This window comes from Diceros bicornis, chromosome 5 (assembly GCF_020826845.1).
Source record: "Diceros bicornis minor isolate mBicDic1 chromosome 5, mDicBic1.mat.cur, whole genome shotgun sequence".
Taxonomy (NCBI): domain Eukaryota; kingdom Metazoa; phylum Chordata; class Mammalia; order Perissodactyla; family Rhinocerotidae; genus Diceros; species Diceros bicornis.
In genome coordinates this window covers 49,155,076-49,181,221 of record NC_080744.1, presented here as the reverse complement: position 1 = coordinate 49,181,221, position 26,146 = coordinate 49,155,076, and positions in this window count along the sequence as shown.

Genomic DNA, 26,146 nt, shown 5'->3' with positions numbered 1-26,146 from the left:
TTCTAAAAGTGTCCGCCTCTCCCACCAGCAGCACCAGCAGCACCTGGGAATCTGTAAGAAATGCAGATTCATAGGCCCCACCGCAGACTTAACTGAAACAGAAAGTCTGATTCAGCAACGTGCGTTTCAACAAGCGCTCCAGGTGATTCTGATGCGCCCTCCGGTTTCAGAACCACTGGCTTGTGTGCTTGCAAGAACATAAAAGCGCTAACATCAAAGTCTACAGAACAGGTATCAGGGCTTGGAAGAGAATCTAGGGGACAAGAAGGAAGCATGCTTAACCTCTAAAAACCAATTGGTTGTGTGGTGGGAAAGAGGGTACATCAGCCATGTTCAGCAGCATTCCCAAAGCCAGCCTAGTTCTATATAACTGTAAAGCCAGTCTAGGAGCCCAGAACAAATGGCTTTTAGTTTATTTATGGACTTCTTTCAGAAATGCTACATCCTCAATGCACTTGACGGAAAAGCATAGTCACAGCTGACTAAGTAAATTCAGAAAAAGAAGACTCTAAATGTAAGGAAGTTTTAGAAATATTGTATCCACTTTTTAAAACAGTTTTCATGTATACATATGGATGATAAAATATACAAAAATGATGTTTAGTAGAGTCTAGATAAGCTTCTTCAAGAAGCTTAAAATAGAAATTCTAAGTGATAGAAAAACAGAGTGTCAATTTAATTGGCAGCCTTTTTTCTTTCCTGGCGTAATAAAATCATGGTGCATCGCACAATCAGTGCTTCTTAGTTCGATGAAATGGGGAACTCACATATATATTAGCCTCTGCTTGTCGGTACTTGTCTTTCCCAAGTTTGTTTTTAGGAAAGGTCCAAATTTTATGAGACTGTAGCCTCCTGATTTGGTCGGTTTCAGGGAGAAAGTGGGCAGGGTCGGAAAGGAGAAATGAAAATTCTTAGAGAAGCAAAACACGTTTTCCAGGTTTCTCAATACCCCATCACAATGCAGTATGCTAGAAGTAGGTACAGCACAGTGGCCGAAAGTACATGTTTTGGATTCTAATTAACCTCAGTTCAAATCCTGGCCCTATCATTAGTTGGCTATGAAGCTTTGGACAAATCATTGAGCCTCTCTGAGACTCAATTTCCTCTCCTATAAAACGGGGATAATGTTCGTAGGTTTCAGGCGATGATTGAGGTAGATAGTTCATATGAAGTGATGACAGAACTCCTGGTGCACAATAAATACTCAGGGACTGGAGGTAATATAATAATTGCCTGCAACCTGCAGTGTCACCTCGCTTGTAGGCTGTTTTCAGGGCAGCTGCCCAAGGGAGCTCTGCCCAAAAGAACAAAGGGAAGCCCTTGGTGACTGACTCCACCGCTTGAACCCACGCGGGAAGGGTCAACTCAGCTTTTATTCTGATGAATGAAATTTTCTTCTCTGCGAAAAATCTCAAAACCATTTCAAAACCTCCAGAAAGTAAGTCAATTAAAGAGTCTTTCTAATCACATGCTACATTATCAAAATGAAAATGCTTTTTCATTAGGGAAAAGCATTTCAGAGATTATAATTCTTATTGATGGTGAGGATCTTTGAAGAAAATGACTAGTAGTCAGAGACAGATATATTTCAAAGCGACTCATCCATCCTCGACTGAATCAACAAGGAAATTATTTTCCTTTCCTGAACCAGCGTCCAGATCATCACAAAAAACTTGCATTGAATCCTCAGAGAACCTCTTCCTTGATAAATAATGTAGACACAGAAAGATAAAGAGAGCATCTGGAAGGAGTAATGACACACAGGTTTAGGATTTATTCGTTTCCTCTGTAGAATGTTGGATGCTGTCATGAGGTTAGGAACTCAGAGTTGTGAGCTCTGATCTGAAAGACAGGAAGTATACATCCCTTTATCCAAATAATATCTGCCTCTTGAATCTTTTGCTTTAGTTATTGATCAAGTAGATTCTCTGAACTGTAATTTGAAGTCTATGAAGTCTAAAAGAAATGTGCTTAAATAAGGTGCTCTCATGAACAATAGACAATAGATAGATAGATGATAGATAGATAGATCAATAGAGGTACCCACTGTCCCTCTTTGTGAGTGTTATGAGGTTTACAGGTTATCTGGGATGAATTTTAATTTCGATCCAACATCTCCTGGCCTTACCATTTCCTGTCTTGTTTCCTCATTCTGTCTTGATTAATAATGAAATAATAATCATTGCGGAAAAATAATTTCACTATAAATTTAAACCATGATAAAAAGTCTATTCCCCGCAATGTTAATCTGTTGCAAAGTCAAACACAGACATATTTGGGAGAGAGAGTGTTTTGGGCTAATGACACAACTGAAGATGAAGGTGACTATGCTGTACTACAGTGATATTAAAGAATCAGGTTTTCCAATCCAGGATAAGCTTCAAATGTCTCTATACCTTTCATGGGGTCGCCATGGGTCCAAGATCTCACCTCAGCTTTTCAGGTTCAAAAACTTGTTTTAATTTTTTCCATCAGGAATGACCATATGCTTGGTGTCTGACTCATGTTAACCAGACTCATAAGTGGCTGACTTGTAAACCAAAATGCCAGATTGCTTATAATGTGGAACATCTTTCCAGTGACCAGAGTCCTTGTGCCAGTTCCCTACAATGTCCCTATTTTCTGTATTAGGGTACCCTACTAACAGAACAATTAATCAGAAGGTTTTTTCTAAATTATAGAATCAGGGCAAGGATCATTTGGATGGCACCTAGGCATTACATCGTTTATCCCTACCGTGCCTTGTCTGATGCAAATAAATGTCTATTAAGTTAACACTGTTGTACTTTATCCAAGATATAGTCTACCTAAGAACACACCTATCTATTGATCAGGACACACGTTCCTGTCTTCCATAACAGTTCCTTTGCAAGTTTCAGGGCAATGATTGGATACATGTTGGTTTCTGGTTCTATAGGAACATATCTACAAACTATCTTCCATTGAAGTTCAGCTTTGCTGATCCCTGATATTCTTATCTATGTGCTCTATTTTTTACTAATTTCAAAATATTGCCTTTTCCTGACCTCACTTCAAATTTTGATTCAGATAATACTATATGATATCCTGACCATAGACTGCACAGAATCTTCAAATCAGGTCTTCTCTTGTTAGAAGAGATCTATTTTAAGACCACTGGCTTCTCATCTTATGCTCGAATCCTCTGTGTCATGTTAGCCTTTGGACTCATTGGTGATTATTTATTTATGCATACTTATGGGAAAACATCATTATGATGATATTGCTACTGAACATAAAAGCTAACAAAGACATAAACTCTCTGTAAAATTAATTGTTTTTTTTCAAATGAAGCCTTCACTATGAAGTTTCTATCCCTTCAGTTAAATGAGAGAGGAATCACGGTTTCTTTCCAGCTACCTGTCTTAATATGGTTTCCTATTTTTCTCAGCTGTTCTAAAATGAAAAGTGTCCTGCTGCCAATATGCTCTTCCTGAAATTAACTGCTTTTGATGGGAAAGTGAGCACCAATGTTTGAACTAGCACTGACCCGCATCAGTCAGGCCGTCTGGTCAACTCATTAAGTCCTGAGGGAAGTTTGGATTAAGGATAAACAACACCGATGAACCAGAAGATGAGTCTTCTGATCATTTACAAACAGCACAGTCCTAGAGCTCCCTGCCTGAAGGGTCACCTAAGAGACCTTGGAAACAGAACATACCAGTTCAAGGAAGAAGTACTTAGATGTTGGGCATATGGATTATTTAGAATCACTTTGATTTCTTAGATTGACATGCTGTTACAGAAGACACAAGTGAATGCAGATGAAAAGGCAGATGAAAGTGTCAAAATCAGAAACCTATTGTTCAGTGGGGGAGAGGGCTTTAGGATGGGGAAATATTGCTCACTTGCTTACTCTCTCTTTTCTCTCAGGTCCCAACAAAAGAAAAGACTTTGAAGAGTGAAGAAGAGGATTCAGCCATATTTAACATATATCTGACTCTTTGGCTTACTAATATTTGACAAGGGAAAATATGGGTTACACAAAGTAGATACATCAAATAATATTTAGCAGTGTGTTTCAATATAGTATATATATATTGGGCAACTTTTATTAACAGGAGCAGTGGTAAGCACTGGAGATATAAAAATACATATAACCTGCTTTCTTTCTTGAAGGAGATGATGGTTTAGAGGGGAGGGAACAGATGATTACACCCTGATGGAATACATGAGAGAGTAGGATTAGGACAGAGGTGGTATGCAAATCCAGAAGTTAACTGACTTACCTTGGGTGGGGTCTGAGAAGGAAATTTGTGAAAGATGTGTTGCTGCTTCAACCTTTTTTTTTTTTTTAATAAACTTTATTCCTGAGAACAGTTTTGGATTTACAGAAAAAATGCAAAGATAGTTCAGAGAGTTCCCATACAACCTGCACCCAGTTTCCCTCGTCATTAACATCTTACTTTAGTGTGGAGCATTTGTTACAAATAATGAACTAATATTGATATATTGTTATAAATAAAGTCCATAATGGATTCATATTTTCTTAGCCTTTCTAAATGTCCTTTTTCCATTCCAGGATCCCATCTAAGATACCACATTACATTTAGTTGTCATGTCTCCTTAGGCTACTCTTGCCTCTGAGTTTCTCAAGCTTTTCTTACTTTTGATGACCTTGAAAATTTTCAGGCGTACTGAAAACGTCCCTCTACTGGGATTTGTCTAATGCTTTTCTTACAGTGAGACTGGGGTTATGGGTTTGAAAGAAGGACACAGAGTTAAAGTGACATTTTCATCACTTCATGTCAAGGGTACATAGAATCAGCATGACTTATCACTGTTGATGTTGACTTTGGTCACCTGATCACCCGGCTGACGTACTGTTTGTCAGTTTTCTCCACTGTGAAGTTGACTCCCAACCCCTCACTCCTTTCCATGCTGTGCTTCTTGGAAGGATGTCACGATGCACAGCCCACACATAAGGAACAGGGAGTTATGGTCCCCCTCCTTGAGGGTGAAGTATCTATATCAGTTGTTTAGAATTCTTCTGCACAGGAGATTTATCTCTTCACTCTCATTTATTTCTTTATTAAGTAACTTATTTATATTAGTATGAACTCATGGATATTTATTTTATAATTGAATTTTAATCCAGGATTACTTTCTTTATTTTCTTGTTCAAATTCTTCCAGCTTTGGCCATTGGGAACTCTTTCAATTGGCTCCTATGACCCTTTGACATAACCTCATCATTGTTGGTTTTTTCTTTTTTGAGCACTTTCTTATTCTGGAACTCCAAGATGCCCCAGGCTCATTTTCTGCCACTCTTCTATCCTTTGAAAGAAAAGTATAGTCAGTTCTGCTATAAGGCTTGTTTTGAAGATATGAATTTGTTCCAGCGTGATTGGTATATTAGGGAATAATTTGAGAATGAACTAATTTAGTATTTGCTTATGCATGAGAACCACTGAGGAGACACAGAAAACTGCACTTTGCTGAAATGAGTTTCATAAAAATAACGAAATGAATATGTTCACACACCTCAAACATCTAACAGCTTCCTCAGTTCACTGTGGGCGTTAAGAGCCACACCTATCCACATGTGGGGTTACAACTTTCCCCTAAATTTCACCTGACCCTCCTTCCACCACTTCACAATAGCTCACAGACTGCAGCTCTTCTGCTACCCACTTCCACTAGCAGTTCTTCTTCAAGGTGAAGTGCCCTATTTATTGCAGCGTTTGTGTTTTTCTTAACCATTTAACGTGTATAAAACAATGCAACTGCTTTTTTTTAGGGTCTTATCTTATTTTTATGTGTGTCACTTGGAAAGGTTTTGAGTTCTGTGCCCCTAGCCCCGTTTTGGGGGATCTTTATTGCTTAGTTTTACACAGCACAGTGATTTTTAGGAACACACATGTCATGCAACAGCAGAACTGACTGTAGGTGTTATTGATTGAGAAAAGGAGAAAAAGTTTATGGGGCAGAGAAGGCATGGAGCTATGAAACAATGATCTGTCTGGTGCATTTTACCTCCTCCTGTGTTGTGGGAGTATGAGAGGAGATGGTGACTTGAGGCCAAAGGGACAAACAGGAGTAAAAGCATGAGCAAGCATTTGTTATGATAAACTTGGACAATAATCCATAGTTGTTAGGACTTCCTCGATTAATCCATAGTTGTTAGGACTTCCTGGAAAAGTTATGAGCATTGCAGTGACACATACAAATCTACACTTTATGTAGATTTCCCTGTTCTGGTCACCAGGAAGAGGATGAATTGGAGAGGGGCAAGGATCTAGGCTAGAAGGCCAGGAGGCTTTTTTATAAGATTAAGGTCCAGGATCTGGCAGTAGATACTGGAATGAATTGAAGTAGAAAGACTAATGAAATATTTAGGAGATACAGTTGACAGAGCTGGGTAAATTTTGCACATGGTGGGTGGGCATGAAAGGCAGTTAGAGGTGGTGAGGAGCAGTAGAATCCTCCTAGATTTCTGACTTGAACACAATGGTGGATGGTCATATCACTAACTGCAATTGAGAAACTGGCAAAAGGAAAAATTGACAGGGATTCTGGAGTGGAGGATGGGATTGGTGGATTGGAGTTAATAAGACTGGTGTGGGACAATTTTAGATATACGGATAGAGCTGTCTGGCAGATAGCTGGATACACCAGTCTGAACTCGAAATTCATAATACATGACCAGTATCTTCCTAATTTTGGAAAAGAACACTTAATAAATAAATGCAAGAAACAAATGCAAGGATTTGTTTTGCCTACTGTCTTTTCACATAACTGGATCCTTCTCATCCTTTAGATGTTAGCTTAAATTCACCTCTTCAGAGAGAGCTTCCTTGACCACCTATCCAAGTTCTCAGAAGCTGACTCTAAGATAAGGATTCACATGCAAATAATTCTTCAGAATATTATTTAGAAAGGGAGTAAGGGAGTTGGAACAGAGATGGGGAGGAAGCCAGGAAAAGCTGTCGTCTCCACAAAGGTCTTGTGGAGGGCAGCTTTGGATGATCCCCCAGGGGAACTCAGGAGTGCACATTGTATCTCAGACTATCCCATCCTGAGGCAGGAAAACTGGTCTTTCCTAATCCCCAACTCAACGGTTGCTGGTTCACTGCTACCCTGGGATGAAAACTCACAGGCACTTCTGGCTCTGAAGTGTGCCCAGGACAAAGCAGCTCCATAGTCCAAGGACAGGCTTCCAAAGAACTGAGCTGCAAGCACACTGTTCACACACTGAAGGGAGCAGGGCAAACAGAAAGGGTAAAAAAAAAAAAAAACGGATTTGGGGGGATCTGGGCAGAACACAAACATTACAGACTAGAGGAGCAAAGTACAGCCCTCAAACCAAATCCAGCTTGTTGTCTGTTGTATATTGTGATATAATTTACATACTGTAAAATTCACCTATTTAAATTGTATAATTCAACGATTTTTTGTATATTTACAGAGTCATATAACCATCACCATAATCTAACTTTAGAGCATTTTCGTTATGCCAGAAAGAAATCTTGTCCCCATTAGCTCGCCTCTTCATTGCTTCCTCATCTACCCCTAGCCCAAGGCAACCACTTAATCTACCTTGTGTCGCTATGGATTTGCTTATTCTGGGCATTTTATATAAATGGGAAGATACAATATGTGGTCTTTGGTAACGGCTTTTTTCACTTAGCATAATGTCTTCATGGTTCATCCATGTTGTAGCATGTATCAGTTCTTCATTCCTTTTTATGGCTTATAATATTCCTTTGCATGGATATACCACATTTTGTTTATCCACTTACCAGTTGATGGACATTTAGGTTGTTTCCACTTTTTGGATATAAATAATGATGCTGTGAACATTTGTATATGTTTTTGCATTTTTTTTTTCAGCTTTATTGAGATATAATTGACATATAACATTGTATAAGCTTAAGGTATGCAATGTATTGATTTGATACCCTTATATATTGCAAAACGATTACAACTATAGCATTAGCTAACACCTCCATCGTGTAGCATAATTACCATTTCATTTTTGTGGTGAGAACATTTAAAATTTACTCTCTTAGCAACTTTCAAATACATAAAACAGTGTTATTAACTACACTCACCATGGTGTACATCAGACCCCAGAACTTATTCATCTTGTAACTGGAGGTTTGTACCCTTTGGCCGGTATTTCCCCATTTCCCCTACCCTCCAGCCCTTGGTAACTACCATTCTACTCTCTCTTTCTATGAGTTTGGCTGTTTTAGATTCCACAAATAAGTGATATCATACAGTGTTTGTCTTTCTCTGACTTATTTCACTTAGCATAATGCCCTCACGGTCCACCTATGTTGTCACAAATGGCAGGAGTTCCTTCTTTCTCATCTATATACATATTTTTTCTCATATATTATATATATATATTTAATACCGCATCTTCTTTATCCATTTTTCTGTTGACAGACACTTCGTCTGTTGTTTCCATAGCTTGGCTATTGTGAATAATGCTGCAATGAACATGGGAGTGCAGATATCTCTATGAGATCTGCTTTAATTTCCTTTGGATATATACTCAGAAGTGGAATTGCTGGATCATAAAGGAGTTCTACTTTGCATTTTTTGAGTAAACATCATACTGTTTTCCACAGAGGCTGTAGCAATTTCACGGACATATGTTTTCATTTCTCTTGGGTAGATACCTTGGAGTAGAATTGCTGGGTCACATGGTAACTCTCTGTCTAACAGTTTGAGGAACTGCTAGACTGTTTCTCAAAAGGCTGCATGACTTTACATTCCCACCGGCAAGGCATGAAGGTGCCAATTTCTCCACATCCTTGCCAACTTTTATTATTTTCTGTCTTGTTGATTACAGCCACTCTAGTGAGGGTGAAGTGACATCTCATTGTGTTTTTCATTTCCCTACTGACTAATGATGTTGAGCATCATTTCACGTGCTTATGAGTCATTTGCATGTCTTTTTTGGAGAAATGTATATTTAAATCCTTTGCTCATTTTTTAACTGGGCTATCTGTTGTCTGGTTTTATAAATAAAGTTTTATTGGAACACAGCTATGCTCATTTGTTTACTTATTGTCTGTGGCTGTTTTTGTGCTACAATGGCAGAGTTGAATAGTTGCAACAGAGACCATAAGATTCACAAAACCTAAAATATTTACTATCTGGCCCTTTGTGGAAGAAGTTTGTCAACCCTGCTGTAGATTATCCCCCCCATGGAACATAAGGCCCTTCCAGGGTTGCAGCTTGCTACTACAGGGCCTTTGGAGAGAGGAGCAATCACTGGGTCTCCACTCCATCCACTATCTCTCCAGTAGCCCCCAGTGGAATATATTCTCCTGTTGCTTATTATTATATTTCCAGTGCCTAGCACAGCAGCTCGCATGTTATAGGCACTCAACAAATCTATGTGGATTTAGTGAATAAATCCAAATGAAGGCTGCACAAATGGAAAGTTTCTGAAGGATACTTTAGTGATAAAAAATGATAATCACTCCAACAGAATCAAATTTCCTGCTCTACCCATGGTTTTAATGCTCTCAAGTTTTTTGTTAATGAAATTCACGTTTAAAGCTTGTAGATTCCTTAGTAAAATAACTTTAGACTAATAAAACAGATTATGTCATTTTTAAAAGTGAATTAAACCTTTTCTGCTTCCCACAAAAAAAAAAAATCTTCATAAGTTTAGCGATCTCGTTCTGGAGGCTTTATTCAGACTAGTTACAGTTTTAACCACTGAATGTTGTTGTGCCTAGAGATGGCAATATTGAATCCTCTCTGAAATACACTGAATATCACAGAAATAAAAGTGTCTCATAGCTTTTTGACATGTGTAACTGGATGACAGGATGATAAAATCAGACTCTACCTCAGTGTCACTGAGGCACCAACACAATAGACCTCAGATTCTAAGGTGTGAAGCTAGACCCCGAATGTGTACTTTCAAGTGAAATTTCAAAAATCAGTTTTGAGACTCTAGGATTCCTCAAGAGATCAATGATTAAACAAAAAACAAGTCACAGTGTGAAGAGAAGGGGAGAGAGAGAGGGAAGGAAAGAGAAGAATTTTATGAGAGGGATGTCTGGAGAAAACGGGCTGCAAGCTCCATTTCCCTTACTCCCATCCCAGGGATGTGTGTGTAAGGGGGTGGGCAAGGGGCTGCTGGTACTTTCACCTCTTGCTCAATGAAGAAGATTCTGTGGGAATACTTGGAACCACTCTCCCAGTTGACTAGGGCAAGGTATGTGGGGTGTGGAATGTTTCCTGAGGTGCAGATGTGGGGTGATCTAAGGCTCACTCAACAGAGTCACCTACATGAGGTGAGTTGGCTTCAGCAGGGGAAAGCTAAAGTATAGAACACAATTCCCAGGGGCTGAGGAAGGAGCCACCAGTCTGGAACAGAGCTACATCTACCAGGGTCAGGAAACTGTGGGAGAGGAAACAGGGCGCCCCCAAGAATCTGCCATCACTCTCTCCAAAGAGTCAGCGTCGATCATCTCCCTGGGCTAGATGGTGAGATGCCACCCAGCTGTGTACAGACTCCCCTACCCCGTACTCCTCCCCGCTACTGGCTCTGTCCTCACAGACAGGGAGGAAGATAGCACAGGCTAGAGTTGGGAACAAAGTGAGCAGAGTGGGTGCCCACCCTCTCCTCACCCGCTTCAGGTGTTCAGGCTGCAGCTGGCCCCAGGGCAGGGACCCTAAGTGGCATTTGGAGATTTTATTATCATAAAATAAATTCTGGACAAGTGACTTTCCGAATTGAGGCAGTGTTTGTGACTTAAAGGAACTCTAGGTCTTTCTGTTACTTAAAGTGAGCTGCAAAATCAGGAATCTGCTTGGGTTTCTTTCGGGGACAGGGACAAGCTATGAATCAAGTGTAAGTAGAGCAGTAGGGAAAGAAAGCAGTAGTTATATTGGATTACATCAGAAGTTGTACTTGTTCAACATACTTGTCACACACATATGTGAGATTCCAGCCCAAGATGATGTATAAAAATTTGCCAAATAGGTTAAAGACCACTTGGTACCTAAACAAACTAAATGCAAGAGCTTCCCCATGGGGTCTAACTTTTGCTTCATTGAGGAAGTCCATGGCTCAGTAGATGTCCTTATTGTATAGAATCTCTCTCCATAATTTGATGATCAGTAAGATCATGCAACAGAGCATGTACTGTTGTGTTAGATCAGATGTCACTTCTCTCAGGAAGTCTTCCTAGAGAGCCCCTCCACGCCTTCCCCTCTCCAAGGCAGGTCATGGTTCCTCCTCAGTGTTGCCAAAGCCAAAGCACCTGGAACCTCCCCTTACCAAAGCTCCTATCACTTTATATTGTAGTTGTCTGTCTTTCCTGCCAGCCTGGGAGCTCCATGAGGGCAGAGAGCATATCTTATTCACTGATATATCATAGCATGGTGCCTGACATAGAATAAGTGTATTCAATCAATATTTATTTAAATCAAATATTTCTTAACTAATTCATTTATGTCAAATGAGGTATGATTAGCTGTACTCACTGTCTTATGCCTCCAAATGTCCCCAAAACTAGCTATAATGCTACCAAGGGGGAACGAGTGGGGAATGGGGACAAAGCAGCACAAATCCAGTCCTTTTCCTGGTAAGCCAGAAGGTGGCTCATTAAAATCCTTTTCATAGTGTATCGACAGATGATGGATCAGCATACTTCGTATTCTGTTGAAAGTCCCACAAAAGCCTTTTCCCCCTTCAGCTGCTCCTATGTTTCTGAAGCTAACTGGGATAAAGCAACTTCTCTCTGTGCCTTTGAGTCCCTTTAATTGATGTGGATCACTGACTGATTGATGTGGCTGCAGCAATCAGTATCAATTGGGAGGCAGCTGAAGTAAGAGGATCAGCCATCCTGCAGTCTGGTTTGCCAGCTCCATATAGCTAAAGCCCGGACAATTGATCTTTGCTGCTTTAAATGATCAAACTGCAACCTATTCAAGATGCATATGGTTTCAAAGGCTCCCAAATGCTGATGTTGGACACTGCTATAAGGGGAATAATGAGCCTAGCACCATTAAAGTTGGAGTCAATTAGCAGAGTCAGGAGACTGACATTGTGTCTTTCTAAGTATAATTTGTATCCTTTGTAACTATAATAAAACCTTAGTGATTTTCCTGTAGCTTGATCATTCCCTGAGGACTCACATGTGTGGCTCAGTGGAGTAGTGTGGGGCGACATGAGCAATACCGTGAAGTTCTGCCCCAGAGGTTTAATGCCATCCCTAAACTTGCACCATCCAAGCTTCCAAGCTAAGGATTGCTTACTCTGAGCCAGCCCGCCCGCAGTGTATTTGCAGCGTATTATTTCCATAGGAAGTGATATATTATTTGAGAAAAAAAAGTTCACATGACCAAATAAGTGTGGGAAACGTGTTAGATAAAGAGGTTCCTTGATTTCAGGACTTTTCAGAGTTAATGTGTATCATGTACTATGAATTATGTATATGCATTAGGAATTTCTAAGGGAGAAATAATGTTAAGCAAACATTTCACCAATGGACATTTGGTCCTGAAGCGTCTAAGGAATTGTATTCTGAGGACATACTTCAGGAAATGCTGCCTTAGTGAAATATTCCACGACAGCTTCAGTGTGCCAAATCCTTACTGTGAAGGAGTTTGCGAGCTGCTTTTTTCCCTCATTTTTTAGTTTTTAAAAGCATTTATTTCTTTTAAAAAATAAACTTTCATTTTAGAATAGTTTTAGATTGACAAAAAAGTTACGAAGGTACTGTGGAGTTCTCCTGCAGCACACAACCAGTCTCCGCTGTTGTTAACGTCATATGTTACCATGATACGTTTGTCACAACTAAGAAGCCAACACTGGTACGTTACATTAACTAAACTCCGCTAAAAGTAACTCCATCTTTGGACTTCATTAGTCTTTCCCTACTGGCCTTTTTTTGTCTGCCATCCAGGACACCATTTTACATTTTGTCGTCTTGTCTCTTTAGCCTCCTCTGGTCTGTGACAGTTGCTCAGACTTTCCTTGTTGTCGATGACCTTGATAGTTTGGAGGAAGGTGCTTTTTAATAGCAGGAGAGATCAGGGAAGCATAATGAAGCCGGAAATCTTCTAGAGGGAAAGGGAATGGAGAAGGTTTGAAAGGGCAGAAAAATGCAAGGAAAAAAAAAGGCGAGACAAAATTTATTGACTCCTCAATTTTACAAGATCAACTCTGCCCATAAACTAATTTTATGAAACATATGTATGGAAAAGATTAATGCAAATCACATTCTACAAATTTATATCATTTATATATATCAAGTCATCATTTTTTCCTGAAATGCTGCTTGGTGTAGTTCAAAAGAAAAAACAAGCGAATATCAAACCAAAAGACAAAACTCAATAAAATTTAGGGCTAAGAAAGACAAAAGTGGTTTAAGATGACCATTAGAAAATAGTTTGAAGGTTACAAGTGCTAAAAGATTTTCCATCAGGATGACAGCCCTCTGACTTGAGTTGGGAGCTGTTGAAGCGCTTTTATTCCTCTTTCTTCTCAGAAGGTGATAGGTTTTGAAAGTAGGAAATAGGAAAACTCATAGAAGGGCTGGCTCTTTGCTTCCTGGGCTTGGGTTGAAAGAGGAGGAAACAATGGCTCCTAGTGACTGTTTTTTCCTTCTCCAAACCAAGAGAGTACATTTCCTCTTATACTGGCCAGACTGAACAGACTCTGGGAAACCCACATGAAAATAAGCCTAGAGAGACGTGGTCATCTACTGGGCCGAGCACAATCACTTGCCATGGTAGCCCTGGTGAGCAGCATGAGCAGAGACCATGACTTGGTGGCCAGTGGCCAGAGTAGAATTTCTTAGGGCACACAATGGACTGAGATCTGGTGTGGATGACATGGTAGATAGTATTAGTTGCTGTGATGGTTGGGGTACAAGCTAAATTGCTGTAACCAAGACCAAAAATACAACATCCCATCAAAAAGAGGAATGACCTATTTCTCTCTCAGGTAGGAGTCCAAAGGCAGGCAGGCCACTGAGGGCCAGTAGTCAGTTCTGCCATGTTCAACACTGAGTCCAAGGCAGGTGTCCCAGGTCCTGCTATTTCCTTGCTAACGGGAAGAGGACAAAAGACTAGGTAATAGCACAGCCAATCATTTTATGGGCAGGACCTGAAGGAGGCATGTGTCATATCTACCCAAATACTACCAGCCTGAACTTAGTCACATGGCCACATTAAGCAGCAAGAGAGTCTAGGAAATGTAGTCTTTAGTCGGGTGGCCATATGCCCAGCTAATATTCTATTGCCATGGCAAATATTTTGAAACAGCTTGCTATCTACCAAAACTGTTTGCCCATTCTGCATTCCCCCTTTGTTCTAGTTAATAGAAGCCCAATATTGTTTAATGAAGCAGTATCCCCTGCTCATTGCTTGTGTTTTAGCCTCCCATGCAGTTGGGTGATGCCATATGGCACAGATCTGGACAATGAGAACAAAAGCAGAAGTCTGCTGGGGGTTTTAGATAAAGCTTTTGCTTCACTGCTAAAGCAGGATAGATACAGCTGGTGCTGCCCTTCTTAATTCTTCATGCCTGGAACACAAATGTGATGGTTGGAGCTGCTGCTGTTAAATTACGCCCATGAGGGAAGGTCAAAAGAGTGGTAGAAACATCTATCCTAATGTCAGTGAACTGCTGGACCAATACTAACAGTTGCTACCTCTGGACTTGTGGCATGTGAGAGAACAACCTCTCCTCTTTTTTAAGCTTTTGTTAGATTTTCTATTTTTTGCAGCTGATTGTGTTATGTAGCTGATTGATACTGAGGATAAGTGGCAAGAACCAGAGAAACTTTGAGAGTAAATAAGCAGAGAACTCAGCCTAAAAGAGGACCACATAAGAAGGGCTGCCTGACCCAGGGTGATATTATGCACAGAGAGGTTAAATTCAAAGAACAAAAAAGAGCAGAGAAGAAAAATAGACTAACAGCTGCAGTAGAACAGATCTCAGAGTATTTGCAGCTAGAGTAGTAAAGACCCTAAAAGTAATTATGGGGTGTTAAGAAAATGAGACAGAATTTGTAAATCACTCAAAACATATATATGAGAGTGAAGAAATCAATAGAATTAAACAGCAAATTTATATACGGAGGATCAGAAATAGAGCCACACATGTGACTAGCAGACTGTTAATATAACTTCCAAAGGAGAAGGAGTTGGTGAACAATGAATACAATTGCAAAAATCATGAATCATGAAATGAAACTGACTTTAAATATCTGTAATTAGCTAAAATGCTTACTATCATAAACTAGGAAAACCTGTTTAATCTTTATCTTTGGTGGTTCTGAGTTTCTTCTAAATAACATCTTTGCTTCTAAAATCACATTTAAAAAGCATCATTCAGATAGCATCTGCCACAGACTCCTAGTGTAGTTTAGTGTCTATAAGCCCAGATTTAGGCATTAGAAGGTCTGGGTTTCAGTCCTGACCCAATCACTTACTCTGTGAATGATAGCGGGCAAACTACTAATCTTTCTGTGATTCCATTTAATTATCTGAAGAATTACGATGACAGTAGTATCGACTTGATAGGGTTGTAGTCAGGATCAAATGAGAAGGTACACGTAAGATAACTGGAACACAGCGAGTGCTTAGTAAGTGTTACCATTGTCGTTGTGGAAATACCTAAACCCAAATCAGCTCTGCAGTCTCTAAATTGAGTGAGTGCCCGGCATGCAGAGTAACACCCCTGAAGTTCCAGAAGCACACCTGACGGTGGATCCCTGAAGCCCTCCCTGTCTGGTGATATTGGGGAGCTGAGGTCCAGAGGGGCACCCAGCATAAATGCTGCTGCTACGTGATGGGGTCACCTCAATCTCCAACCGTCCAGATTGGAGACTTGGTTTCTGCTTTCCTGTGGCTGGTGCTTTCATACCCTTCCAGCCCTTTCCTTCCATCTATCTATAGACTCAAGGTCTTTAGAGGCTTTATCATTTAAGCACCTAGAGTTGATGGTTGAAATGCTGGAGGTGAAGGAGGGGAAAGGTTGAAAGATAGCTTTTCTTAACAACTGAAAAAAAACTCTTTCACCTTCCTCTGTTGTCAGGAAATGATGATAATTGTCCTGTGTATAAAAGAGGCTCTGAGATTTTCTTATGGATTTCCCCCCTATTTCTAGAAAGAAGCCAAGATGGCGGACCAGGTAGGGCAGATCATGCTAGGTAAGCTAGGTCAGAGATACAATTAGCATGATTGGTTCAAATGTATCTATTCGTACCACGTGCGAGTTAACCTGATGGTGTCATTCATTTCCTCCCTCCCTCCAAATCAATTGAAATATACACAGATCATGTAACTTCTGCCTTCATGCATCCTTGTACATACCTCAGCAACACAGGTACACCATGCCATTGCCTGAAATGGTTCATGTTGTGTAAAGTTACACAAAATTCCTTGGAGAATTGAATTACGTAACAACAAATGTTCTCCTAAGGGAAAAAACATCCGACAAAAGTTATACTTTTTATAAGTATATTGTTCTGTCCTGAAATTATAATTCTTTGAGAAGGAACTAAAGAAATAATGTTGCTAAAGACCCATAACCCTTCAATATACTACATCACTGAAAGATTTTTCATTGTCCCCAAAAGGATTCATTTATTTTTCCTGTCGAGTAAATGAGCATCATTATAATAAAATTCTCCACAAATTTTCTTTGACACTCTGCTACCCTGTGCTCAGTTCTCCCTTTGCATGTCAAGGGAATGATGTTCTCGGGCAACCCATAGCCCTTCTATGTCAAGAAGACTTGTAACACAGAAGAGATGCAAATTCTCTAAGTCAAATTTGTATAATCTGCTTTATCTTAAAACTCCCAAAGCAAAAAAAAAAAAGGTTTTAAATAATCACATTATCATATTTATGCCTTAAAAATGGAAGGTGAATTAGAAAACTTGTATGTTACAAAACTACTTTAAAGAATAATCATCAACAATCATTTGTAAAGAGTTGTAGCTCCTCCTGAAACTCAATAGACAAATCTAGCAGAAGGAAAACTACTTTTAGCACAGCCAGTCAGGCTGCAGAGAGGCCTGGGTGGTGTGTCAGCTCCACATTGCAGAGCATGATGGTTGAGGCCCAGCTCCAAAGTCATAGAGAACTGCTTTTCAACCCTGCTCTGTGACTTGGGCTAGATATTTGGTGACTCAGATACCTCAAGTAGCAAATGCAGTGCCTGCTTCTTAAGGTCGTTGTGAGGAGTAAATGCACTAATGCATATGCTTAGCACAGTGCTGGGATACCGTGAGTACCTGAGAAATGGTGTTGTGGTCATGGTTATCAGGCAGGGTCTGGCCTGGATGGAGGATGCACTCAGTGTCATTATCTGTACACAGGGAGATGTGCCTCAGGCTGCTACTATGGGCAGCTGCTAAGTCATTGGTCAGGGACCAAAACAAGAGGGATGGGAGCAGTTCCCAAATCCCACGAATGCAGAGGGAAGAAGGCCTTCCCTCCAGGGGAAGCAGAGAACATGCTAGGAGAAAGACACATCACAGACATAAAGACATTTATGCCCTGGAATGAAGTCCCAGAACTCTTAGGCAGCTGTGGCTCATGGGAACAACACCAGATTTATCATCGGAAGTTTGAAATGTAAACTCCACGAGGGCAGGGACTCTGTTGGTCTTGTTTACCACTGTATCCTCTAAAATAGAGCCTGGTGTATAGAAGGTATTCAATACACATTTATGTATTGAATGAATCAAACTATCACCTATTATTAGCTGTGGGGTCTTAGACAAGTTATTTAGCTTCTCTAAACCTCTATTTTATGGTCTATAAAATGGGAATAAAAATAATGCATACTTCACAGGACTACTCAAGTATTAGGAGAAGTAGCACTTTATTGAAATGCTGTATCTGGTCAGGAAAACTGTCAACAATGTACACCACAAATTCAAAAAGAATTATTGCAGTTGTGTGATAAAAGTGACAGAACACCTTAGTGGTGGTGGCCCTGCGGTGGCTCACCCTAGCCACTTACCAGTCCTTCGGAAGCCACAGCAGAGTGGAAGTCAGAGGGCACAGCCAAGCTCCCTTGGAGATCATAGGCTGACTTCTTTCTCTGAAACACAGGTTCAACCGTGATCTTCTGCCCCTTCCAGGGTAACCATCCTGAAGGGAACCCCATATATTTGCAGGTGGACTTTCCAGTGTTTGGTAGAAAAATCTATCTTATTATATTTTCATTACACATTATGTACAGAATCAAGCAGAGAAATACCTCATCCACCTTTTCTTTGTCTCATTTTCCTCTGCCATCCTTCTTTTTCATCATCTTAATCTCTTTTGCTGTCCCCAGTCCAACTCTTCTCTGCTCAGCCTTCTGGTCAGGTAGAGTAGAAAAAGCACCAGATTAGTACTCAGAATTTCTGCGTTCTGGCCTTGACTTTGCTACATTCAATCAACGTGTGTCTGAGCAAGTCATTTGACTGCTCAGTACGTCAATTTCCCCACCTTCAAAGTTATGATATCATGATATAATAAGAAATACATATTTGGTCCTTGTCAGGCTCCTGGCACAGAGCTTCTATAATCCTTGTAAGCTCCTCAGTGGTGGGAGTGAGAGGAGCATCTTTTGTTATTCACAATAAGCCCCCTTCACCACACCTGAGTTTATGTTAATCAAGTGACTCTTGGAGGATGGGATCTGGTGGCCAGAGGAACCAACCATTGACTAGAGTTAAAACTTTCAGACCCAACATCTGACCTCCAGGGAGGGGAAAGGGGCTGGAGATTGACTTATGAACCAATGGCCAATAATTTAATCAATCATGCCTATGTAATGAAGCCTCCATAAAAACCCTAAATAGTGGGGTTGAGAAGGTGGTGCACTCCAAGAGGGAAGCTCTGCACCCCTTCCCACATACTTTACTATACGTATCTCTTCCATTTGGCTGTTCCTGTGTTGTATACATTATAATAAACCAGTAATAGTAAGCAAAGCACTTTCCTGAGTCGTTCTAGCAAATTATTTAACTTTAGGAAGGTGGCATGGGAACCCCTGATTTACAGCTGGTAGGTCAGAAGTACAGGTGACAACCTGGGACTTAAGCCTGGCTTCTGCAGTGGGGGCAGTCTAGTGGGATTGAGCCCTTAACTTGTGCTACATTCTACTAACTACATTCTACATGCTACTAACTAAAGTTAGTCTGTGCTAACCCCATGTAGTTAGCGTCAGAATTGCTTGGTGTGGAAAACCCACACATTTAGTCTCAGAAGTGTTGAGAGTAGAGGAAACAAGAGTTTACCTTCACAATGAACACACTGATACCAAACTCACCAGATAAAAGGCTCGACTGAGACAATACACGTAAGAACATTCCGTAAATTGCAAATCACTTTACACATTAAATCCATTCATTTGTTCATTCATTCATTATTTCCTGGTGCTTTTGGGCACCAACTACAAGGAATTGTTATTATTAATATTCTAACTGGTCTCCACCTACTTCGGCTGATAAGAAACTTGAAGTCCTTTCTGAAGCGGCCCACAAGTCATATAAGAAATTAAATACAGAGCTTCAGCCAGAAACAGGAGAAACAAGAACTGAGAAGTTCTCAGTGAAGGAACCTGTGCCTGTAGGCCATGGTCTTCTGCACCCGCGTGGTTATCAAGCTCTCCTTGGCTCCATCCCATCACACCATTTTGACATTGGCACTGCAGAAGCCCAAACCTTACTGCCAGAGCTACCACTAATCAATCTCACGCAGCCTTGTTATCGAGGCTTCAGGGGCCTGGGCTCTCGTGAATTACATGTTGGAGTAATTAATCTTCTCTGTCCTGAAGCGCTTATATGCGAGCAGCCGCCACCAAGGCCAAGAGTGATGTTGCACATTAGTTGTTTAAGTGCAGCCTGGAAGCTGCCTTCCCAGTGAAGTGATGCTAATCAAACCCGCACCCTCACCATGATGGGTGCTCTCTCAGAGAAGCAAGTGGTTAATTATGGCCTGGGCACCATTTTGGAATTTGTTGATTAACTCCCAAAGTTGATTAGTTCTTAACATAGAAACATCTGTTTGTTTTAGAGAAGCTCATATTTTAAGAATTCTTTTTCTTGTGTCTTTTTATATTAATTGAGTCATAAGAAGATTACTTGAAGTTAAATGAAGTATTCCCAACCATTAAGCAAATTGACATTTTTCAGTAGCAATTGTTATTTTTATTATTACTATTGAAAACTCAGATGGGGGAATAAAAAAAAAATAGCAAAATTATTTTACATTATAAATAGAAAGAGGCATATTTCCAATGACTTAAAGTTTCAGACATTAGTTAATTTTATCCTTTCTAAATTAGAATAGAATATAAATGAAATGATTTTACTTAAATATAATCGTTTTCTCTCTCAAAACAACTTAATGTAATAATTTAACTACTTGTGTGGCTGGTAACATTTATAGTAAATGTACTAATTATGTAAAACCATTTCATTGTAACTTGAACAGGAGTGAAGGCTTTATGTGGGGTCATTATTTGAGTTCTTGTGAAAATTCCACACTATTTCTTTCCTGTACCAAATTACTGCTGTCAAATTTTAAAATTGTAAGAAATGAGAAAGATTTCTTTTGAAGTCTTATGGTGTGAAAGAGGAAAAAAAATATGCTCTGCAAGCAAATATTTTAACAAAATCTATTCCTATATGTGTCCACTGATCAGTTTTTAGTCTATTTATTTATTTCGGGCAGATTTATTGACCAAATTCTGCAGAATCATTGTCATTGAAATGGTTCTAAATTTGGGGCTTGTCTATGTGTGTGTGCATGTGTGTGTATATGCATGGGAAGAGAGAATTTTGTTTTCTAAGCCACGCCCCAATTATTCAATAACATGTTTATTGTAAAAAAATACTAGAAATACAGAGAGGCAAGAAAAGGCAAGGGAAAACAAATCATTGCAGCCTAATCCAAGTCTGGCTTCACCAGGTTGGAGCTGCTAAGACTGAAGGGACAAGATAACTACAGTAGGGACTCTGCTCCTTGATCCAGATCAAGACAGAAAAACTTTAAGGCAACCCAAGGAAAAAATCCTATAAATGGTAATATCAGGCAATTTATATCGAAGAATGATAAGTTATATTTAATAGTGCTTACTAAGTGCCAGGCACTTTATGGATATTACTTTATTTTATCTTCCCAACCAGCCTATGATGTAGGGGCTATTATTCCTGCCATTTTAGAGTGGACAGTACTGAGTTGTACAGAGGTGAAAGCACCTGGTCCAGATCGTTTCTAGAAAGTGGGAAAGGCAGGATGCAAACCCACCACTCTGATTACAGAGATCCTATTAGCAACTACCACACTACTTTTCCCTTTGCTAGTTTTAGAGATTCAAGGATTATTGGAAATTACTGCAAAATTCCATGCAAAAATTACAAAGCAGAAACTCTAGAGGTTGACATTGCCCTTAGTTGCAGCAGTGTGTGAAAGCTTTTTCTCAGGTAGTCTTTGAGACTTGCATTTAAATGCTAAAAAGTCCGGAAAGATATATATCCTATATCCGATTGCACATCAACAAAGATGGCTTGAAATGACCTCAAGGTGTTTTATTCCATTGGTGAGGTGGTGAACACCTGAAATAGACCTGAAAATAGACAGTAACCTGAAAATTATGTACAAGTGCAGTATAACATTGTATAATGTCACCACTATTCCTAAGATTCCAAAGTCTTTGCACCAAGTGTAGTCTATTCTACACAGCAAACACATTTCCCGCCTGATCACAGGTACTGCCAAGCACAATAGATTTAAAACTAAAATGGCTTACTAGTTTCTAAATAATCCCCTAGGAAACAGTTTAGTCTAGACCATTATCTTGATAGTTCATAATTAGGTTCAATAATAAAGCTTGTTTTGCTGACCTAGGTCAGATCGGCATGTCCACAGCATCTGGGCGCAGTGACCTTGCTTTGAGAGGGTATTGTTAGAAAATCCATTATTATCATCACACACACTTCAGAGAAGTGGCTGTTTTGTGAATTGATGGTGTGATGTTGCCACTTTAGATAAAAGAGTCCATGAATTATTGACTTAATGAGTTAATGTTGCTTGATTTCACAACAAAGTCTTTACAGTCTCCATGCTATTTACTGAACACATAATCACAGCATATGAAGGAAAAAACAGGTAATAGTCCGTGCTGTGCATTTATGAGCCACATCAAATCTGAAAAAGGGATGACCTCACAGACGTGTCACCATCTCTCCATAGAAAGCATAGCACCTTGGTTAGTATGTCTCAGGCTGACTCACGGACAGTCACTTGAGATGACTTTCTTCCCATTATTTTTGCCCTGTAGACACAGAGCAGTTAATTGCTTTTTCTTCTCCCCTAGAGTTCATTTTGGGCCCCAGGCGAGGCCTTGGGATCAGTCCTATGTAATTATCCTGGCTGTATGGTGCGGTTATTGCTGGGTAGAAGTTTAAGAGAGAGAGCCCACAGAGAAAGCCCATCTCAGGGAATATGCCAGTACCCTGATGCTCGCCACAGCAACATGGAAGCAAAATCTTCTGACGTGATGATGTTTTTCTTCAGAGTACGCCAGATATGGGAGAGATTGTAAAAATCCAGGCACAAAGCTGTTGACAGGTTTTTCAGAGAAACTGGCGAGTGAGTGAGACACATTGATTCAGCGGTCTGTTCCTAATTTTGGTTTTCCTATATTCGTTGATGCTTATTATGTGCTGAGGGATTTATACACAGTATTTCATCCAGTCTTTCCTATAGACTTACAAAGTAAGTGTTATTTTTTTTCCATTTTACAGATGAGGAAACTGAGGGCCACAGAAGAGAAATAACTTGCTCATAGCTGCAGAACCAGCAGGGGAGGAGTCAGGGTTCAGAGTGGGGTCTGGCTGACTCCCAAGCCCATGAAAAGGCTCACTCAGCTCCTCATTTCTGCAGCCTCCTGACTGTCCTTCTTTCCCATGGGATCTCTCTTGTTAGTACCTCCTGCTGTCCTCCAAGTCAAGTTAAAAGTCCACAATTTTCAAGATGGCTCACATTTCAGGCCAGCATGACTTTCCATTCTCACCTCCATCAATCCCTATTTGTCTATCTTTATTCTCAGCTTCCAAGCACACTCTTTGCTTTTTAGTTATCAAGACCTTAATTCAGATCTCGTCTTCCTGTCTCTACTGAAAGTTGATCCATTTTTCAAAACACGTTTTTTGTGATTTTGTTTCCATGAAGTGTTTTCAGATCCCCCACCTCCATTAAAAATTATTTCGTATTCCCTTCTCCAAATCCAGTAACATTTTGCTTGTGCCTGCCTCTCTCAGGGTGGTTCATCGCAGTCTGATTTGTGATAATCACTTGCGGGCTTGTCTTGCTTCCTCTTGTGGGAACAGGGAGCCCTTTGAGGGCAGGAAACATGTCTTAGTCATCACTGTATCTCCAGGATTTAGCATCATTTTTACAATGTGGGATACTCAATAAATGTTTGTTAGATGAATAATTAGGTAAATGAACTGTCGTGAAGAAATAGCCAGGTGAAATGACTTAGGTCACGGTTCAAAGGTCCTCCATGCAATTTCTTGATGAAAGGACTACTGTGAAAAAGTACAGAAAGTTCCCCTTGCCATTTGTCCTTCGGTCCCAGTCTACCATTTTGTTTGCATGTTAGAATTCAGTTATGGGATGGAGGAACGTGCACTGATATTGCAACAGATCCTCTGCCCCATTGCACTGGTCCTGTTTCCTTTACCTGCAAGGAGCTTTTAACCAAACTGGGGAAAATTCCTGTTCCATCTTGGCAAGTTACCTAACCACACTATAGCTCAGTTTCCTCACCTGTATAATGGGATATAATAGTACCTATTATTATTTACCTCACTTCTGCGATACATTCTATGTCTCTAGTTGTGATTTTGCTTTCACACCTTCACATATAATGGGCTACTTTGTCAGAAAGCTCTTCCTTGTATTCTCCTACAATCTGTCTCCTTTCAACTTCATCCGTTAGTCCAAGTTCTACCTGTTGAACAGTATAGAACAAATCTAATCTCTATTCTACAAAACACTTTTGAGTGACAAAAATATCCATTGGAGATGCACATACACAGTTCGTTTGAGGCATAGGCATGCCGGCAGGCACTTGGAACCACAGTAGGAACCATTTGGGGAACTTCTTAAGGGAGAAGAAGCCCAATCCATGGCTCCATCCCTGACTAGCTAACTCCTGCTATGGGAGTCAGTGTGGTATAATGGAAAGAAGATAGATTTTCAAGTCAGTTTCTCCTGGACTCAATTCCGGACCTTACTGCTGGATGTAGGGCAAGTCACTTAACTGTTTTGAGCCTCATACTTAACGTACCATCAAGGATTGCTCGAAGTTTGAAAAATCCTAATAGATGCAAATTGCCCAACACTTAGATAATTCTAAAAACTGTCAGTTCTGTCATCCCTCAGTTTCCTGTAACCCCCGTTTCTTTTATGAAATGACCAGGAGCTCCAGTTGAAAGAAAGCAGTAATAGTAACTGTTCTGGTTTCCATACTAAAACACTCTTTCCAAGAGTATCAAACATTTAGACAAAAGCATCCCATAAAATAACATCAAAGAGTTTTCAAATATTTCAACAAATGGCTATTGCTGATCCACTAAATGTGAATAATTTTGCTTGATTCTTATGATTTAACTTTATTTTCAAAGTAGAAAAACAACAATAAAGATGACAATACTTTTAGGTCATGTCATCGGGGGTTCTATGGAATAAAAAGAAAAGCTGAAAGCATCCTGTGATTCTTAAAAGGTTGGAAATCACTAATACAGGTAAAGATTTGAGGAATGGGAACATGGGGCTGAAGTCCCAGGGAGAAGTGTTCTATGTCCACCCACTCTCTTCCACAACTTTTGTTTCCAGACAGGTGTGTCTGGGAGAGAAGACGAAAGCAGGCCTGGGGCCTGTGGGGGGAGTTTGCACTCCCTGACCAGGGGGAGGGGGCCCAATATGGCCCTTTCCCTAGGTCCTCCCAGCCCCTCTACTTCCTTCCATGTTAGACCTGCCAGCATCCTCTATCTTTGGGACCTCTGGGCAAGTCCTGCCAGTGACGCACCAGGGAAGTGTCTCCACTCAACAGCTTGTCACCCGTGGAGTTAGAAACTCTTGGAGTTGAGTGGAACTCAAGAGGTAGACCATCAACTGTGATATGACAAACAGACTCTTCACCACTTAAGAGGGGCCATGCTGTGTCCCACCTCAGCACCTTTGCTCTATCTGCACCCACCCCACTCCCCGTTCCCAGTGGAATGTTCTTTCTTCATATCTTTACCTATCTCTAAGTGAGAGGTCATCTTTGTGTGACATTTTCTCATGCTGGTCTTTCTGATAAAAATGGTATACATATGAGAGGCTGCTTCTGTCTCTCATGTGCTCAGCCAGTGTATCTGTTTATCCTTTTTCTTCTTTGTCACCACAAAACCACTCTTAGAGGTTGTCTGGACTTGTTCTTCCACTTCTTTCCTCACCACCTCACCCCACATCCCTCTGCATTCTGAACTGTGTGTCTCCTACCCCTGAGGAAACAGAACCTTAAAGGCACACCACGACCTCAAAATCTCCTACTGGCCAAGGAGTTCAGTGCTAACCTTAGTGCTCAGCTGCAGTACTTACCTCACCCCTAGAGCCTCCTTCTAGTTGGCTTTTGAATTGTCTTCTTAAAATGTTTATTTCAATTGCACTATTTGAAGTGTATTGCGATCTTTCAAGTCTCTTCAAATGCCTTTTGGAAGGAGGCAGGGAATAAAACCTAGTTACTAAAGTCGCCAAGATCTATGGCTTCTTCGCTTTTACCCATCTCAGCTCTTCTCTGATTCTTGATGCTATTGACGGCTCTGTCACCTAGAAATGCCCTTTTTGGCCCTGTGTCTCTTGTGTTCTGTCTCCACCTTCCCTGCAGCCTCTTTTTCCTGCCCCCACACAGACACATTTTCTGGCATTTACCCTTGTCCTCTCCTCCCCACTTTCCCACTTTCTTCCACCCCCACCCTATTCTCTCTCCCTTGTAGACCCCATTACCGCCATGGCTTCAACTTAGACTACAATGTCCATGACTCCCAAATCTGGGTGTTAGTCCAGATTCAAGCCACAGGCCTGCGCTGCCAGTAGCCTCTTCAACAATTCTTTCGGAAATGCTATGGGTACCCCAGACT